Source organism: Mustelus asterias, chromosome 9 (assembly GCF_964213995.1).
Source record: "Mustelus asterias chromosome 9, sMusAst1.hap1.1, whole genome shotgun sequence".
In the NCBI taxonomy this organism is placed as follows: domain Eukaryota; kingdom Metazoa; phylum Chordata; class Chondrichthyes; order Carcharhiniformes; family Triakidae; genus Mustelus; species Mustelus asterias.
In genome coordinates, this window is record NC_135809.1 from 36,065,338 (window position 1) to 36,077,640 (window position 12,303).

The following is a 12,303-nucleotide window of genomic DNA, read 5'->3' on the forward strand; positions in this document are numbered from 1 at the left end:
CCAGTATATATATATTCCTGAAAGTTGAAAATCCACAAACCAGTCTGGGGCATTGTTCATGTCCTTCCTGCTGAGATGATAATCAGCTCCCATTGTCTCCACATGGGATGGCAGTGAGTTCCTGTATGACTGCTGTGCTTTTGATATCGCCATGTTGCTCTCTTGGTATATCATCCACCAGCCATTCAGCCACTGACTGAATTTACATCCTCAGCCACCTCTGATTTGTATGTCCATTTTTAAATCCACAGGTATTATTTAAGACTTCAGTATGTCCATATGTAATTCAGGGGGTTTTCTCCATCATCATTTCAACGCACATTTTGTTCTTTAAAAAGATTCCTCCTATAGTGACTGAAAATGCAAACTGATATTGGCATTGGTGGGAGACACCTTTATGAATGATGGAACCGACAGGCTAACTCCAGCCAGCAGCAGGCAAAGCAGCCAGCATAATCAAGGACCCCACGCACCCCAGACATACTCTCTTCCACCTTCTTCCGTCGGGAATAAGATACAAAAGTCTGAGGACATGTACCAACCGACTCAAAAACAGCTTCTTCCCTGCTGCCATCAGACTTTCGAATGGCCATACCATGCATTAAGTTGATTTTTCTCTCCACCCTAGCTATGACTGTAACATTACATTCTGCACTCTCTCCTTTCCTTCTCTATGAACGGTATGCTTTGTCTGTATAGTGTGCAAGAAACAATACTTTTCACTGTATCTCAATGATGTGACAATAATAAATTAAATCAAATCTTAAAAGATTGAGAAATAAACAAAGGATGGAATGATAAGACAGTATAAATTATAATGGGAGAATTCAATGTTAAGTCAGATACTAAACTAAAGAGAGGGAGAATGAAACATGAGTTTGGGAGAACAATAGAGTCAGAAAAGCAAAGCTAAAAATAAATCATAAATTAAATAAACTATCATTTTAAAATTATAAATTAAATAAACTTTTTAAAAATCATGTCAACAGTTCAGAACCTAAAGGAAGGAGAGGCCATACTTTCTGATTGCCAGTCATGAACAATTATCATGCAATTAAAATGGTTCTTACTTTGCTAATTCCTAGACTTAACTTTATGTTGCAAGATAAATGGATACTAATGTACAAATGTAGCAGCGTCATGAAAATCATAGGGTGGTTGAGGGGGAAGTGCTGTTTTTGCAAAGCTGACAGTGGAATGGCGGAAATCATCCCACAGACTGTAGAAATTTGCTGTCTCTTGATCATCACAAGTTGAGTGAGATTGACACCTGGATAATAACAAATAATTCACATTTTTTTTTAGCACTATCTGGATCATAAAATAAAAAAGGACAACCCCACAATGGATCCCTGGGGCAAACAAGCAATCATATCTTGCAAAACCTAATTACTCCTTGCTTTCTATTCTGGCCCTCATGTGACCATGTGGTTTCCTTTCAAGTGCTTGAATCTTCTTACTAGCCTTTTTGTTTTAACCTTCTCTCAAAACCTTTTTGCAGATGAACACATATGATATCTATGCAGTAATCTTCTTTGCATTTCACCACTTTCAGTTATTGCTTATCTGATCTTAGCCTGTTTTTAGTCCACATCCTTGAATATTTGGTTTAGGAAGGGACGTAGCCAGACACTACAGGCAGAATGGAAGCTGAGAGTCTGTAAGGATTTCTCAGACTGAACGTTTGGAAATAGCAGAGTCAAATAGAGAAGCAAAGTGTCTAAACTAAATAATGAAATAACCAATTCACCACTCAGGATAAAATGACAGATGGGACAGGCCTGAAAATGATCCTACAGCCAAAACCTTTCAGCATTTTTGGATAATGAGAGTGGATTATGTCATCTGAGATTTTTGCTACCATTTAGCCCTTGGCCCATGCATCCAGGCAGTCATTGTATAAGGCGTTGAATGATCAGAATTTAGCTGTTTTACATTATAGTAAAAGCAGTAAGGCAGTCAATGAATTCACAAAGTTCTAACAACAAGAACATTGTCAAAGGTATTTGGCACGCGGAAGAACATGCATTGGATACTTAATTTTAAAGGAATGAAAATGTCATGGAGCATGAAAGCTTGTCCCATGAAGCAGAGCAGGTGAATAGATTCCCACAGCAAAGAGCAGATACAGGAGAGAAGTTGATTCTTTCACTGGAGCGGACAGTACTGGAATGCGTTAAACATGACTGGAATTTTGCAGGGTTGTTTTAGATATCTGAGCTTACAAAGTCCGGGATGTTAGTCCATAACTAGGATTCAAAATGCTAAATGTTGCCTGATGCGGGTACAGCTCTGATATTTTACTAGGGAAAGGAAATCATCTTGAAGACATGAGAGTTGATGAACACACTGCTGGTGAATTGATTACTTGCTAATTAAGTTCTGTTCCCTGGAACGAGGCTGGTATTTTGTTTATGGTCTGCTGCCATCATTCTTTATTTTCTCTGCATTAGTTGTTTAATGGAATGCCTCGATCTGATAAAGCACCATCCTTCGAAACTAGATAATTGTTCTTGTAAACAACTTTGTTGATGCATGGTTGCAAGATGTGAGCTTTGTTCACAAACTTTTACATTTTCTGTTTAAATTAACTTGGGTTAAACAGATTCAGTGCTTCTGAAAGAAAAATGGAAGCGATTGGAAATGGGCAATAAGCAACTGAAAGCATAAAGATAGGTTAACGTTTGGACAGGAACTTTCATAGAATCACGACAGTGATGAAGGAGGCTATTCGGCCCATCAAGTCTGCACCAACTCTCTGACAGAGTATCTTACCCAGGCCCTCTCCCCTGCCCTATCCCCGTAACCCCACACATTTACCATGGCCAATCCACCTAACCTATCCAACTTTGGACACTCAGGGGCAATTTATCATGGCCAATCCACCTAACCTTCACATCTTTGGAGTGTGGGAGGAAACCAGAGCACCTGGAGGAAACCCACACAGACACAAGTAGAATGTGGAAACTCCACACAGACACAGGTAGAATGTGGAAACTCCACACAGACAGTCACCCAAGGCCAGAATTGAACTCTGGAGCTGTGAGGCAGCAGTGCTAACCACTGTGTTACTGTGCTGCCCGAATCAGGACTATAAAAAAGTTGATTGTCTCTTTGGTCCAGTTATACTGGAGCCTTGAACACACTTCCATGGCAACAAATGCACACCAGTTATAACTAATTAAAAATGAATCAGCATGTTGTTTCAAAGTACACAACAACATTCCAACAAGCAGAGCTCAAAATTAAGCTGCTAAGTAATCAAACAAAGCTCAGTGCCACAGTTGGCACAGATGGTGTTGAGCATTTTCCTCTCTATGAATAAAGCTAGGTGCCACCATCACCACGTGCCATACTTTCTCCATTCTATATATTGATGATTTCATTGTCAACCCCTGTAGACCGGTGCAAAATGACATGGATGAATTCCCTCTTTGCCCACTTTGCAACAATTGTGCCCTTCATGATATCCCATTAAGGTGTGCAATCTGTCGCACTCTCAGTTTTGAGGTAAAAGGTTGTGGGATCAAGTCCCATTCCCAAGACTTCAGCATAAATGTCCAGGCTGACACTCCAATGCAGCACCAAGACAGTGCTGCACCTTTAGAGGTGCTGTCTTTTGGATGAAACATTGAGCTGAGGTCTATCGGCTCTCTCGGGTGAATGTGAAAGATGCCAGTGTGTTATTTTGAAGAAGAGCAGAGTAATTAACCCTGGTGCCCTGGCCAATATTTACTCCACAATCAACGTTACTAAAAAACAGGTTGGCCTAGATCTTTGAGTCAGTGGTGAGTTTGCACATATTGCTGCTGCCCAGGAAGATCTCTGTGCCCTGATACTCTTGTTATAGAGTAGAGGCTGATCCCCCCCCTCTGAGAACTAACACCGAAACACCCAAAGAGGAGTCCCTCACTTTATAATCTGTACAAAAGTGTGTGTGAAGTGGTGTGACCTGCTCTTCAGCAACTTCTAGTGGTTAAATACATAATAAATCCCTGACACTCACTCAAAAATCAACATGTAATAATTTATTTATCTAACTAACAATGAACAAATTAACTAAACTATTAACAACCCGAATAAATCCCTTCTAACTATTTACTATTCCCGAATAAAACAAGATTCTAACGGTATGCTGTTCAAATAAATACAATTCCCATTCATTAACAAAAATAGAATTTAGTCACTCTCCAAATTACAACCAGGTTTTGTGTCTTCTGGAATATTCTGGGCCTTCTCTGTTGATTCTTCTGTCTGCAACTTCTTTCTTCTTTGGTACCTTTGCTACCTAGATGGTGCTTTCTCTGAGACACAGATGAGGTTATGAGAGTCAGTGATTTCCTCTCTCGAGAGCTGAAAGCTAAGTGCTGAGAGCTGTTAGCTCTGGCAGGCGGCAGTTGTTATACTCTCTCTATCCCACTGCCCCCTTCTTGATGGTGTATCAATATTTCCCACAATAGGATTGGTTCTGGGTTGTCAAAACCATCAAATTTAAATTTAATAGGTTTTTGGTATCTAAGTGCCTGATTCATATTGATTGGCTAATTTCAAAAGTCTGTTGTCTTGGTAAAAACTTTTGCTTGGCCTTTTGATCCAAGTGTTTCAGTTTTGGGCTCCCAATGTTCTTGCAGCTTGAATCTTTAAACACAGAAAAAAACCACCACCGTTTAACATACAATTTTACAACCACCAGATTTGCAACATTTTTTCCACTCTTCCAGCTGGCTTTTCTGATCCTGGCTGCAGCAGCAATGGATCAGGGCAAGGTCGATGAGTGCAGGGAAGACAGGCTCCTCCTCAGAGGATCACCACAGAGAACACCCCCCTTTTTACAACATTCACTGCTGCATTCAGATAAATTTTTAAAAGTGAAATCTTAAAGTGAGTGAGTGAGAGCGTGAGTGCTGGGTGGATAGGTGATGTTGTGAGTGTGTGGGTGGAGGGTGGGATGGGTGCAGGTAGTTGTGTTAGTGGGTAGTTGGGTCAAGTAGCTAGATGGGTCAGGTTGAGTAGTTCGGTTAGGTTGGGGGTGCTTAGAAGGTTTAGGTCGTGGATGTAGTTGGGTCAAAGGGGTAGTCATGTCATGTCGGGAGGGTAGTTGGTTTGGGTGGGGGGGGGTAGTTAGTTTCAATTGAGAGGCTAGCTGGGTTGGACCGGGGTGTTGTTGGGTGGGGTTGGGGTGGGGTTGGGGTGGGACTAGTTGTGTGCGGTTCTGGAGCAATTTGGGTTGGGTTACATAGAACATAGAAAAAATACAGCACAAACAGGCCCTTCGGCCCACAAGTTGTGTCGGTCATGTCCCTACCTACCTAGGCTTATATATAGGCTTACCTATAACCCTCAATCCTATTAAGTCCCATGTACTCATCCAGAAGTCTCTTAAAAGACCCTATCGAGTTTGCCTCCACCACCACTGATGGCAGCCGATTCCACTGACCCACCATCCTCTGAGTGAAAAACTTACCCCTGACATCTCCTCTGTACCTACTCCCCAGCACCTTAAACCTGTGTCCTCTCGTAGCAGCCATTTCAGCCCTGGGAAAAAGCCTCCGAGAATCCACCCGATCTATACCTCTCAACATCTTGTACACCTCTATCAGGTCACCTCTCATCCTTCGTCTCTCCAAGGAGAAAAGACTGAGCTCGCTCAGCCCATCCTCATAAGGCATGCCAACCAATCCAGGCAACATCTTTGTAAATCTTCTCTGCAACCTTTCAATCATTTCCACATCCCTCCTGTAATGAGGCGACCAGAACTGAGCACAGTACTCCAAGTGGGGTCTGACGAGGGTCTTATAAAGCTGCATCATTATCTCCCAACTCCTAAACTCAATCCCTCGATTGATGAAGGCCAGCACACCAGAGTTGGTGGGGGTAGTCAGTTTGGAACAAGGAGGGGGTAGTTGAGTTAGGTTTTAGTAGGGTAGTGAGATCCAGGTATAATGGATAGTTATTTCATAGAATCATAGAATCCCTATGATTCTGAATAGTCCCATACGGCCCATCGAGTCTGCACTTACTCTTTGACAGAGTATTTTACCCAGTGCCTCTCCTCTGCCTTCTCCTCCACCCTATCCCTGTAACCCCACACATTTACCATGGTTAATTGTAGAGACCCTACAGTGAAGAAGAGGCCATTCGGCCGATCGAGTCAGCACCGACTCTCTGACAGAATATTAATATTATAGAGAGAATGTGCAAACTCCACACAGTCACTCAAGGTCAGAAGTGCAGGATGCTAAGACTACACTTGATCTTAGCCAAAATGTTCTCAACCTCCAATTTTCATCTGCTGATATTTCACATCCAACATACATTGGATATGATCCTGGTCCATATTGAGTCCACCACATTTTAGTCCAACTGCGTAGCTCTTTCCAAGAGTCAGCACATCCTGATGGGCCAGACAAGCTCTATGCTGGAGAAACCCATATTTGGTTTGTGTCTCTCACACTCATCAGGTGAGCACAATGTTTTCTCTTGCTCATTTGCATCTGCTTTGCGTAGGATTTGCGTGCCTTTTTGAGAGCTTCCAAGAATATGTTGCAGAGTTGATGTTATGTTAAGTTATGAATAGTACCTGAATGTTGCACAGCACAATATACATCCTGACTGTATCTCTGTGAAATACACATCTTCTGTTGATTTAATAACCAACTTTTTTTCTGTATTGCAATTATATTGTGCTCCTTGTGAATGTAGAAATGAGAAAAAAGCGATTATGGACAGCATGAATGAGTGACCAACACCCCGATCTAAACAAACTCTATTTTAGATAGTCACCAAAATCCAACCATTGCTACAGTGCAGAGAGCAGTGGTGTATTCAAGCTAAAAGTTTTTTAAAAAGTTCATTTATTAGTGTTATAAGTAGGCTACATTGATTCTGCAATGAAGTTACTGTGAAAATCCCCTAGTCGCCACACTCCGGCGCCTGTTCAGGTACACTGAGGGAGAATTTAGCACGGCCAATGCACTTAACCAGTGTCGTGGTTCCCCAGGACGACAATTTATTCACATCAATTAAAACAGAGAGTCTGAGCAGCGATCTTCCAAGCAATAGACTTTATTTCTCAGCACAAGAGACAAAGCCGGGAGCGTCCGGAACACTCCAAAGAGCCCTTGGGCTTACACTCTTTTATGTACATTTCAGCCTCCTATCTCAAGATCCTTATCTCCCTTTTACAGCCTGTCCTTGGTTGTAATCTTACCCTACAGCCCTATCTTTCTTTGGCCACCATTAATTTTAGTTGACCCTTTATCTGTTTTCTTTGCATTTGGTCGTTCCCTGTTATATCTCTTCGTTTCTTAAACCATGGTGGTTATAACTCTTGCTCTTATCTGAACTTTTCTGTTTGTACAATAATCGTGGTTTTGTAGACTAAGGCCGAATGTGTTTAGAAGAAAAAGACATTCTCTCTGCTGATTTATGGTCCACTATTAAGTTGAACCACCGAGCAGTCTTCCTTGTTTTCTTAAGCGACTATTGTCTGCTTTCCTTAATTAGTGATTGCTATATTACTTCTCTAGTTTCTCCACTTTGATCATATCGACTACACTTGATTATATTAGGTCACACGAAGTTACTTTAGGTTATATACCCATTTTCACTACTTATCTAAATCTGCTTTATTATTTCACTAAAACCTATGAATCTGAATTCCATACTAAACTCATACAATATCCAGTACAATTTCCCTTACAAGTCCCCCCTTTGAGGCTATTCCCTAGCCTCATCCCAATTACCAAGCTCAAATAATCCCCTCGCTCAATCCCATTTGTATTTTATTTTAATCACTCTTTGCAGGCGATGTGGAGGAGCCAAATATTTTGGTCAGGGATCAGTGTCCCTATTCTAACTTTATCATAATTTGTCTATCCCGGTTCTGATTTTTGGGTTGCTCCTCCAGATTGCCTGCCCCTGACAGTCATCAGCCAAAAACCTTCCCACTCTTGTCTAGGGAAGGGAAAAAGACTGATTCCTGTGTACAGACTAAGTTCTCCTGGTTTCGCGCGGACTTCAGCAAGGTGCTGTTGTTTCCACAAGGTGATCTTCCACTATTGTAGTTATTTTACAGAGTGACGAGTTTCAACTTCGACCAAGGTCATTGTGAATCCACTCAGCGGGGGCGGCTCAAGATTTTCCCATTCCTCTGTTTTTTCTCTTGAGCGTGAGCTGCTTAGCACCCGCGTCACCATCTGCCGCGCACAGTGTACTGCCTTCTACTTGCAACGCCGTGGGAGACACTTTGGTGACTTCAAACGGTCCTTCTCGTCTCGGTTCGTTCCAACGTCTCCGGAACTTTCTGATGTATACTCGATCTCCAGGTTTGATCTGATGTTCTGTTACCGGATTCTCCTCCTCCTTGGCTTTTTCCTGTTCAAATATAGTTCTATGTATAACAGTTAATTGTTGTATATATTCTTTTGTGCTTTGATCTAAACATTCTAGCGTAGGACCTCCTGATCCCCTGATCTTAGGTACCGGCATTACTCTTCCTGTCATCATTTCATGTGGGCTCAAATGTGTGATTCTGTTTTCCTGACTCCTGTATTGCATTAGAGCCAATGGCAGAGCATCTATCCAGTTTTTCCCTGTTTCACTGCAAATTTTGCTTATTTTAGCCTTAAGGGTCCCGTTTGCTCTCTCCACCATTCCTTGGGATTGAGGGTGATATACGCATCCAAACTTCTGCTTTACTCGGAGTGCCGAGAGTGTCTCTCTCAGTGCCCTTCCTATAAAAGCAGATCCATTGTCTGAACTTAATTGCGTGGGTATGCCAAATCTTGGGATAATTTCTTTTGACAGGAAGTTAATCACCGTTCCAGATCCTTGATCTTTGGATGGCGTTGCTTCTATCCATCTGCTGAATCTATCAATAATCACTAGCATGTATCTTTTCCCTCTTACCACCTTTCCCATATCCACATAGTCCATGCATAGATGTTTAAATGGTCCTTCAGGAATGGGTATATGCCCTATTGGGGCAGTAATGCCCTTCCTGATGTTATTCTGAGCACACACCTCACACTGACTCAGTATGTAGTCAATCGAGTTTTGCAGGTATGGTGACCAGAATCCTTCCTTCTTGATCTTTCTAGCCACTTCTCCTCTTGCACAGTGGTCCACTCCATGCGCTTCGCTAATTAGTACGGTTAGTACTGATGTGGGTGCTATGACCAATCCCTCCCCATTTCTCCATATCCTGTCCTGTTGTCCCTGTAGTGCTCCTCTATCTTTCCACATTGTCTTTTCAGCTACAGAGGTTTCCTCCTGTAATTGTGCTACATCTTCTAATGTGATATGAGGTTCGATATCCCCCGTACCTGGCCCTGGGTGCGGCCTTGCTATTTCTACTGGGGCTATCGTAGCCTCAATGCATCCTGACGCTTCTTTAGCTGCCTTGTCGGCTTTGGTGTTTCCCTGTGTGATGCTGTCTGCTCCCTTTTTATGCGCCTGACACTTAATTATGGCTAATTCCCTTGGACCCATCATGGCCCTTATTAAAGCCCTGATTTGACCTTCGTGTTGTATTGGTCCTCCTCCGCTTTTCATAAATCCCCTTTGCTTCCATATTGCCCCGAACAGATGGCAGACCCCGTGGGCATAGGCCGAATCAGTATAAATTTCCAATGCTTCCCCGTTTGCTAGCTCACATGCTCTGGTCAATGCTTTAAGTTCTGCCAGTTGGGCTGAACAGGGCTGTTCACATTTCTCTGCTTCTATGACTTCAAGTGTTTCCCCTTTCTGTTCAACTATGGCATAGCCTGCGTGGTTTCCTAAGTGATCCCTGTAACATGAGCCATCTACATACAGTATCCTTTTCCCTTCTGTCACTAGTCCCTCTGCTCTTAAATCTTTTCTCAGTTTCATAAATGTTTTTGCTTCTCTTAAGCATTCATGTTCTTCTCCCTCATGAGGTAATGGCATGTAATCAGCTGGATTTACTCTGTTGCACTTTATTATCGTGATATCTGGAAATGTGGTTAGCATTCGATAATGATGGATCCTAGCAGGTGTCAGCACAAATTTTCCTTGCTCAATCAATTCAGCTACCTTATGGTGTACATGTATGTTTATCGGATATCCCATTGTGACCGTGGCTGCCTTTTCGTACGCCCACCAAGCTGCTGCCAGACCTTGATAGCACGGAGGGTATCCCATCGCTACGTCGTCTAGCTTGGTACTGTAATATGCTACAGCCTGCCTTCGTCTACCCTTGCAATTTTCCTGCATTAACATTGCTGTAGCAAATCCGGCTTCTCTGTTACTCACAAATAAGTCAAAGGGCTTGTCATAGGTCGGTAAAGCCAATGCTGGTGCCTGTGCCATTTCTCTTTTCACGTTTTCAAATGCGTCTGAAGCATCTTTATCCCATTTTAGTTTGGCTTTTAATTCGTCACACCCTGCCTCCTTCATTATCTTTCGTAGTGCCTGCGTTTTTTCGGCATAGCTTTCCACCCATTCTGAACTGAATCCTGTCATTCCCAAAAATGTCATCATTTGTCCCACCGTCCATGGTTTCGGAACTTTTAGTACTGCTTCTATTTGCTGTGAAGCTATCTCCTTCTGTCCTGCTGATATTTCTCTTCCCAAGTATTCTACCTTTTTCTGGCACAGCTGCAGCTTTTTCCTTGATACTTTATGACCCCCTTCTGCTAGCCTTTTCAATAGTTTTAAACTATCCTTCCTGCACTGTTCTTGTGTTCCTGTGCATAATAATAAATCATCCACATATTGTATTAGTGTTCCTTCCAACTGTATTCCTTCTAAATCTGCTCTCAACACCTGATTGAATACATGTGGGGAATGTTTAAATCCTTGGGGCATCCTATTGTATGTGTATTGTTTCCCCTCGTACGTAAATGCAAAGAGATACTGACTTTCTTGAGCTAGTGGCACACTAAAAAATGCCGAACATAGGTCTATTACAGTAAACCATCTACTTTCAGGTGGTATATTTGTCATCAAGGTATAAGGGTTTGGAACCTCTACTGGCATATCTTCCACTACCTCATTAATTGCCCTTAGGTCATGCACCAATCTCCATTTTTCTCCGTCCGCCTTTTTCACTGGTAGTAGCGGTGTATTACACCTGCTCCGGGTTTCTTTTAATACCCCTGCTTCTATCAATCCCTTAATTGTCCCTCTAATTCCTTCAATTGCTTCTGTCTTGATTGGGTACTGCGGCCTATACGGCCCCTGGCATCCTGTCTTTAATCTGACTTCAACTGGATTAGCGTTTTTGACCCTCCCTACATCCGTGTCCTGTCTGGACCACAACTCCTGCGGGAGGGAGTTCAAATCCTGCTCTAACCTCTCTCTCCACTCCAGTTCCTGTTTCTCGATTTGCACTCCTATTGTTATCTGCTTCGGTTTCCCAAGCATTTTAACATCCAAAATTATTTTCGTCATTTGTCCATTGCTGGACGTCCAAATATCTACATTGTCTGTCTGGACAAATTCTAAATCTTGTGCTCTCAACACCATTGGTCCTAGGTCTTTTGATCTGTATCCCGGATTCACTTTCAATGTGACATGTGGCTCCGCCCCAGATACAGAGAACCATTTGTTAACCCATTCATTCCTAACAATGGTGAGGGCTACTCCCTCTAGTCCGATTAAAATACTTCCTGACTTTATTTCCTGTTCTCGTCCTGCCTCCCTTTCCCATTTCTCCTGTATCTCAGGTTCCTGCCCTTCATCAAATATCATTGTACTGTGTAATTCTGTTCTTGGCCATTTGGCTTGTGGAACCCAAGTGTTTATAAGCTTTCCCCAAACTTCCCATATCTGTTTTTTAACTTGTTCCTCTATATCTCCCAACCAAGATACATTAACCCCTTCCTTTCCTGGTATTTCAAGTGGATACATTCCCATCAAATCAATTCCTTGTTCAGTGCATTCTAATTTCAGTCCTAAACCTAGGATTGCATCCCTTCCCAATAGATTTAAAGGAGTTTTATCACATACTAAAATAGGTACATGGGTTGTCTTATTTCCAATGGTAACAGGCACCGGCGTCGTCATTCGAGCTAATGTTACTTTCCCCGAGAACCCCACAGTTTTTACAAACTGGTTTGACAATGGTTAGTAATCCGCATATTTCGTTTGCATGCACGAACATGTGGCTCCGGTGTCTATCATCATGGGGACCTCGATCCCTCCTACTCTAACGTTAACTATAGGTTCCTGCTCTGCAGTTTCTGTTATCTGTACGTACTGTCCTACCATTTCGGGGTTCTCTGGGCCTCCCTATGGGGAATTCTGATGGTTTACCGGCCCTTGAAACATCGGGATGCT